General features: G+C 36.0%; 1 long non-coding RNA gene across 1 annotated transcript in view; it reads left to right on the forward strand.

Moving 5' to 3' along the window:
• The first annotated feature begins 2,991 nt into the window (after nt 1-2,991).
• LOC145218891 (uncharacterized) overlaps nt 2,992-6,775 on the forward strand; it is a 5,259-nt gene continuing 1,475 nt past the window's right edge. Inside the window, exons 1-2 of the long non-coding RNA XR_013857776.1 lie at nt 2,992-3,433; nt 3,552-6,775. The exon at nt 3,552-6,775 is cut by the window's right edge and continues 1,475 nt beyond it. This is a non-coding gene — a long non-coding RNA (uncharacterized LOC145218891). The remainder of the gene's footprint in view (nt 3,434-3,551) is intronic.

The raw sequence follows: 6,775 nt of genomic DNA on the forward strand, positions 1-6,775 counted from the left end.
CCGTCCAATTTTCAAATTCCACTTTACATCTCAATTTTCCGAATGCAATATCAACCCATTGGGGTTCCACGGGAGGCCATGTGCGTCTAGTACCTAATAAAAATTCGAATATTCAGGCAGCAACCCACCCAAAATTGAATTTTCATCGATATTTTAATTTCGCGAGATCGAAAACGGCTGCAAGGCTATAGCTAGCCTTTCCGTCGACTTTTCAATTGCAGTTCAAACGTTAGTTGTCCGAATGCAATATCAACCCATTGGGGGTTCAGTAGGAGGCCATGGGCGTCTAGAACCAAATTAAAATTCGAATATTCCGGCAGTACCCCACCCAAAATTGATTTTTTCATCGATATTTTAATTTCGCGAGATCGAAAACGGCTGTAAGGCTATAGCCTTTCCGTCGACTTTTCAATTCCAGTTCAAACGATCGTTGTCCGAATGCAATATCAACCCATTAGGGGTAGAGTAAGAGGCCATGGACGTCTAGAACCTACTTAAAATTCGAATATTCCGGTAGTAACCCACCCAAAGTTGAGATTTATATCGATATTTTAATTTCGCAAGATAGAAAACGGCTGCAAGTCTATAGCCTTTCCGTCAAGTTTTCAAATTCCACTTTACATCTCAATTTTCCGAATGCAGTATCAACCCATTGGGGTTCCACGGGAGGCCATGTGCGTCTAGAACCTAATTAAACTTGGAATATTCAGGCAGTAACCCACCCAAAATTGAATTTTCATCGATATTTTAATTTCGCGAGATCGAAAACGGCTGCAAGGCTATAGCCATTCCGTCGGTTTTTCTATTCCAGTTCAAACGTTAGTTGTCCGAATGCAATATCAACCCATTGGGGGTTGAGTAGGAGGCCATGGGCGTCTAGAACCCAATTAAAATTCGAATATTCCGGCAGTAACCCACCCAAAGTTGAGATTTTCATCGATATTTTAATTTCGCATGATCGAAAATGGCTGCTATGCTATCGCCTTTCCTTCGAATTTTCAAATTCCACTTTACATCTCAATTTTCCGAATGCAATATCAACCCATTGGGGTTCCACAGGAGGCCATGTGCGTCTAGAACCTAATAAAAATTCGAATATTCCGGCAGCAACCCACCCAAAATTGAATTTTCATCGATATTTTAATTTCGCGAGATCGAAAACGGCTGCAAGGCTATAGCTAGCCATTCCGTCGACTTTTCAATTCCAGTTCAAACGTTAGTTGTCCGAATGCAATATCAACCCATTGGGGGTTCAGTAGGAGGCCACGGGCGTCTAGAACCTAATTAAAATTCGAATATTCCGGCAGTACCCCACCCAAAATTGATTTTTTCATCGATATTTTAATTTCGCGAGATCGAAAACGGTTGTAAGGCTATAGCCTTTCCGTCGACTTTTCAATTCCAGTTCAAACGATCGTTGTCCGAATGCAATATCAACCCATTAGGGGTAGAGTAAGAGGCCATGGGCGTCAAGAACCTACTTAAAATTCGAATATTCCGGTAGTAACCCACCCAAAGTTGAGATTTGTATCGATATTTTAATTTCGCAAGATCGAAAACGGCTGCAAGTCTATAGCCTTTCCGTCAAGTTTTCAAATTCCACTTTACATCTCAATTTTCCGAATGCAATATCAACCCATTGGGGTTCCACGGGAGGCCATGTGCGTCTAGAACCTAATAAAAATTCGAATATTCCAGCAGTAACCTACCCAAAATTGATTTTTTCATCGATATTTTAATTTTGCGAGTACGAAAACGGCTGTAAGGCTATAGCCTTTCCGTCGACATTTCAATTCCAGTTCAAACGTTAGTTGTCCGAATGCAATATCAACCCATTGGGGGTTCAGTAGGAGGCCATGGGCGTCTAGAACCTAATCAAAATTCGAAAATTCCCGCAGTAACCCACCAAAAGTTGAGATTTTTATCGATGTTTCAATGTCGCGAGATCGAAAACGGCTGCTAGGCTATAGCCTTTCCGTCGACTTTTCAATTCCAGTTCAAACGTTAGTTGTCCGAATGCAATATCAACCCATTGAGGGTTGAGTAGGAGGCCATGGGCGTCTAGAGCCTAATTAAAATTCGAATATTCCGGCAGTAACCCACCCAAAGTTGAGATTTTTATCGATATTTTAATTTCGCAAGATAGAAAACGGCTGCACGTCTATGGTCTTTCCGTCAAATTTTCAAATTCCACTTTACATCTCAATTTTTCGAATGCAATATCAACCCATTGGGGTTCCACGGGAAGCCATGTGCGTCTAGAACCTAATTAAAATTCGAATATTCAGGCAGCAACCCACCCAAAATTGAATTTTCATCGATACTTTAATTTCGCGAGATCGAAAACGGCTGCAAGGCTATAGCCTTTCCGTCGATTTTGCAATTCCAGTTCAAACGTTAGTTGTCCGAATGCAATATCAACCCATTGGGGGTTCAATAGGAGGCCATGGGCGTCTAGAACCCAATAAAAATTCGAATATTCCGGCAGTACCTTACCCCAAATTGAATTTTTTTCGATATCTTTATTTCGCGAGATCGAAAACGGCTGCAAGCTATAGCCTTTCCGTTAAATTTTCAAATTCCAATTTACATCTTAAATTTGCGAATGCAATATCAACCCATTGGAGGTTCAGTAGGATACCATGGGCGTGTAAAACCTAATTAAAATTAGAATATTACAATTTCAACCTTTATGAGAGTGGAGCAGTAGGGAGGCGACAATTTAATTAAAATAGAAACATTGCAGCAGGAACCCACATTCGATTTACTTTATGTTCTGAAGTTAAGGTTTTTTGGATGTTTTGATGTCGCAATTCCGAAAACTGAAGACCTCGATTTGTCATAAGCTTTTCGTCCATTTAGTTTTGCATTGCATGTAAAGACCACTAACGAAATTCTAGTTGAAGTAGCAGTTTTTTGATTCCGATTTACATCTTTTAGAAGTTCGACGGAAGGCCTATTTTTTAAGTTTGAATTGTTTTTCAGGTCTGTTTTTCGCGTTGTCAATTAATCCACGTCGCACCAGTTCCGCATTTTGCCAGCGTTTGTGTAAGGGTGGAATTCACTGATTGGTGCTTTAAAGGCGCTGTTCATATGACGTTTTCAAAGCCAGTGTTCTGATTGGTTAAACAAAAGAAAAAAAGGGGAACCGACAGACCTTGGCCGTGTGTGATCTGTCATTCTTTCTTTAGCAACTGGTGGTGAAGGTCGTTGTTTCAAAAGGAGTCAAATTTTCAGATTGAGATTTAACTAGTGAAATTATTCGGTGTGCATGCCGCAGTGAACAATACTTTGTGGAGTTGTGGTAAACTGTATTAAAGAGAAGACAGAGTAATCAAAACATGGTACTTAAGCTAAATAACTTTGATTCAGGCCTTAGGAGGCATTCTCTCTTCAGCTCTCTTGCTGCCTGTGCTTTGTTATAAAATCTACGGTAAGTTATTTGCCTGTGCACTGAAGACTTAGTTAGTACATTTGATTGTCCAGTTGCTTGTCAGAAAACTTTGTAACTATTCCTTTGTTCTATTTTATTGGTTTTGTTTTTGTTTTAGAAACTCTACTACTCTCTACTACTCTATGATTACAAATCCATGGACACGCAATATCATCAACAGCCAGCGAACAATTCGTCTTTGTGTTTTGGTTTTTTTATTTGATGTGTTTTGTTTAACGTTTTAATCAGCTGTTTTCTTGTTTCAGAATTCATCATCATCCAGTGGACACTTTGTTTTTGTGTTTGTTTTATCGTTTATGTGCTTTGTTTATCGTTTTAATTAGCTGTTTTCTTGTTTCAGAATTCATCATCATCCAGCGGATACTTTGTTTTTGTGTTTGTTTTATCGTTTATGTGCTTTGTTTATCGTTTAAATCAGCTGTTTTCTTGTTTCAGAATTCATCATCATCCAGTGGACACTTTGTTTTTGTGTTTGTTTTATCGTTTATGTGCATTGTTTATCGTTTTAATCAGCTGTTTTCTTGTTTCAGAATTCATCATCATCCAGTGGACACTTTGTTTTTGTGTTTGCTTTATCGTTTATGTGCATTGTTTATCGTTTTAATCAGCTGTTTTCTTGTTTCAGAATTCATCATCATCCAGTGGACACTTTGTTTTTGTGTTTGCTTTATCGTTTATGTGCTTTGTTTATCGTTTTAATCAGCTGTTTTCTTGTTTCAGAATTCATCATCATCCAGTGGACACTTTGTTTTTGTGTTTGTTTTATCGTTTATGTGATTTGTTTATCGTTTAAATCAGCTGTTTTCTTGTTTCAGAATTCATCATCATCCAGTGGACACTTTGTTTTTGTGTTTGTTTTATCGTTTATTTTTATGTGATATGTTTATCGTTTAAATCAGCTGTTTTCTTGTTTCAGAATTCATCATCATCCAGTGGACACTTTGTTTTTGTGTTTGTTTTATCGTTTATGCGCATTGTTTATCGTTTAAATCAGCTGTTTTCTTGTTTCAGAATTCATCATCATCCAGTGGACACTTTGTTTTTGTGTTTGTTTAATCGTTTATGTGCATTGTTTATCGTTTAAATCAGCTGTTTTCTTGTTTCAGAATTCATCATCATCCAGTGGACACTTTGTTTTTGTGTTTGTTTTATCGTTTATGTGCTTTGTTTATCGTTTTAATCAGCTGTTTTCTTGTTTCAGAATTCATCATCATCCAGTGGACACTTTGTTTTTGTGTTTGTTTTATCGTTTATGTGCTTTGTTTATCGTTTTAATCAGCTGTTTTCTTGTTTCAGAATTCATCATCATCCAGTGGACACTTCGTTTTTGTGTTTGCTTTATCGTTTATGTGCTTTGTTTATGTTTTAATCAGCTGTTTTCTTGTTTCAGAATTCATCATCATCCAGTGGACACTTTGTTTTTTTGTTTGTTTTATCGTTTATGTGCTTTGTTGATCGTTTTAATCAGCTGTTTTCTTGTTTCAGAATTCATCATCATCCAGTGGACACTTCGTTTTTGTGTTTGTTTTATCGTTTATGTGCTTTGTTTATGTTTAAATCAGCTGTTTTCTTGTTTCAGAATTCATCATCATCCAGTGGACACTTTGTTTTTGAGTTTGTTTTATCGTTTATGTGCTTTGTTTATGTTTTAATCAGCTGTTTTCTTGTTTCAGAATTCATCATCATCCAGTGGACACTTTGTTTTTGAGTTTGTTTTATCGTTTATGTGCTTTGTTTATGTTTTAATCAGCTGTTTTCTTGTTTCAGAATTCATCATCATCCAGTGGACACTTTGTTTTTTTGTTTGTTTTATCGTTTATGTGATTTGTTTATCGTTTAAATCAGCTGTTTTCTTGTTTCAGAATTCATCATCATCCAGTGGACACTTTGTTTTTGTGTTTGTTTTATCGTTTATGTGATTTGTTTATCGTTTAAATTAGCTGTTTTCTTGTTTCAGAATTCATCATCATCCAGTGGACACTTTGTTTTGTGTTTGTTTTATCGTTTATGTGCTTTGTTTATCGTTTAAATTAGCTGTTTTCTTGATTCAGAATTCATCATCATCCAATGGACACTTTGTTTTTGTGTTTGTTTTATGGTTTATGTGCATTGTTTATCGTTTAAATCAGCTGTTTTCTTGTTTCAGAATTCATCATCATCCAGTGGACACTTTGTTTTTGTGTTTGTTTTATCGTTTATGTGCTTTGTTTATGTTTAAATCAGCTGTTTTCTTGTTTCAGAATTCATCATCATCCAGTGGACACTTTGTTTTTGTGTTTGTTTTATCGTTTATGTGCTTTGTTTATCGTTTTAATCAGCTGTTTTCTTGTTTCAGAATTCATCATCATCCAGTGGACACTTTGTTTTTGTGTTTGTTTTATCGTTTATGTGCTTTGTTTATCGTTTTAATCAGCTGTTTTCTTGTTTCAGAATTCATCATCATCCAGTGGACACTTTGTTTTTGTGTTTGTTTTATCGTTTATGTGATTTGTTTATCGTTTTAATCAGCTGTTTTCTTGTTTCAGAATTCATCATCATCCAGTGGACACTTTGTTTTTGTGTTTGTTTTATCGTTTATGTGATTTGTTTATCGTTTTAATCAGCTGTTTTCTTGTTTCAGAATTCATCATCATCCAGTGGACACTTTGTTTTTGTGTTTGTTATTTGTTGATCGTTTAAATTAGCTGTTTTCTTGTTTCAGAATTCATCATCATCCAGTGGACACTTTGTTTTTGTGTTTGTTTTATGGTTTATGTGCTTTGTTTATCGTTTAAATCAGCTGTTTTCTTGTTTCAGAATTCATCATCATCCAGTGGACACTTTGTTTTTGTGTTTGTTTTATCGTTTATGTGCTTTGTTTATCGTTTTAATCAGCTGTTTTCTTGTTTCAGAATTCATCATCATCCAGTGGACACTTTGTTTTTGTGTTTGTTTTATCGTTTATGTGCTTTGTTTATCGTTTTAATCAGCTGTTTTCTTGTTTCAGAATTCATCATCATCCAGTGGACACTTTGTTTTTGTGTTTGTTTTATCGTTTATGTGCATTGTTTATCGTTTTAATCAGCTGTTTTCTTGTTTCAGAATTCATCATCATCCAGTGGACACTTTGTTTTTGTGTTTGTTTTATCGTTTATGTGCATTGTTTATCGTTTTAATCAGCTGTTTTCTTGTTTCAGAATTCATCATCATCCAGTGGACACTTTGTTTTTGTGTTTGCTTTATCGTTTATGTGCATTGTTTATCGTTTTAATCAGCTGTTTTCTTGTTTCAGAATTCATCATCATCCAGTGGACACTTTGTTTTTGTGTTTGCTTTATCGTT

Source organism: Phallusia mammillata, chromosome 3, assembly GCF_965637545.1.
Source record: "Phallusia mammillata chromosome 3, kaPhaMamm4.hap1.1, whole genome shotgun sequence".
In the NCBI taxonomy this organism is placed as follows: Eukaryota; Metazoa; Chordata; class Ascidiacea; order Phlebobranchia; family Ascidiidae; genus Phallusia; species Phallusia mammillata.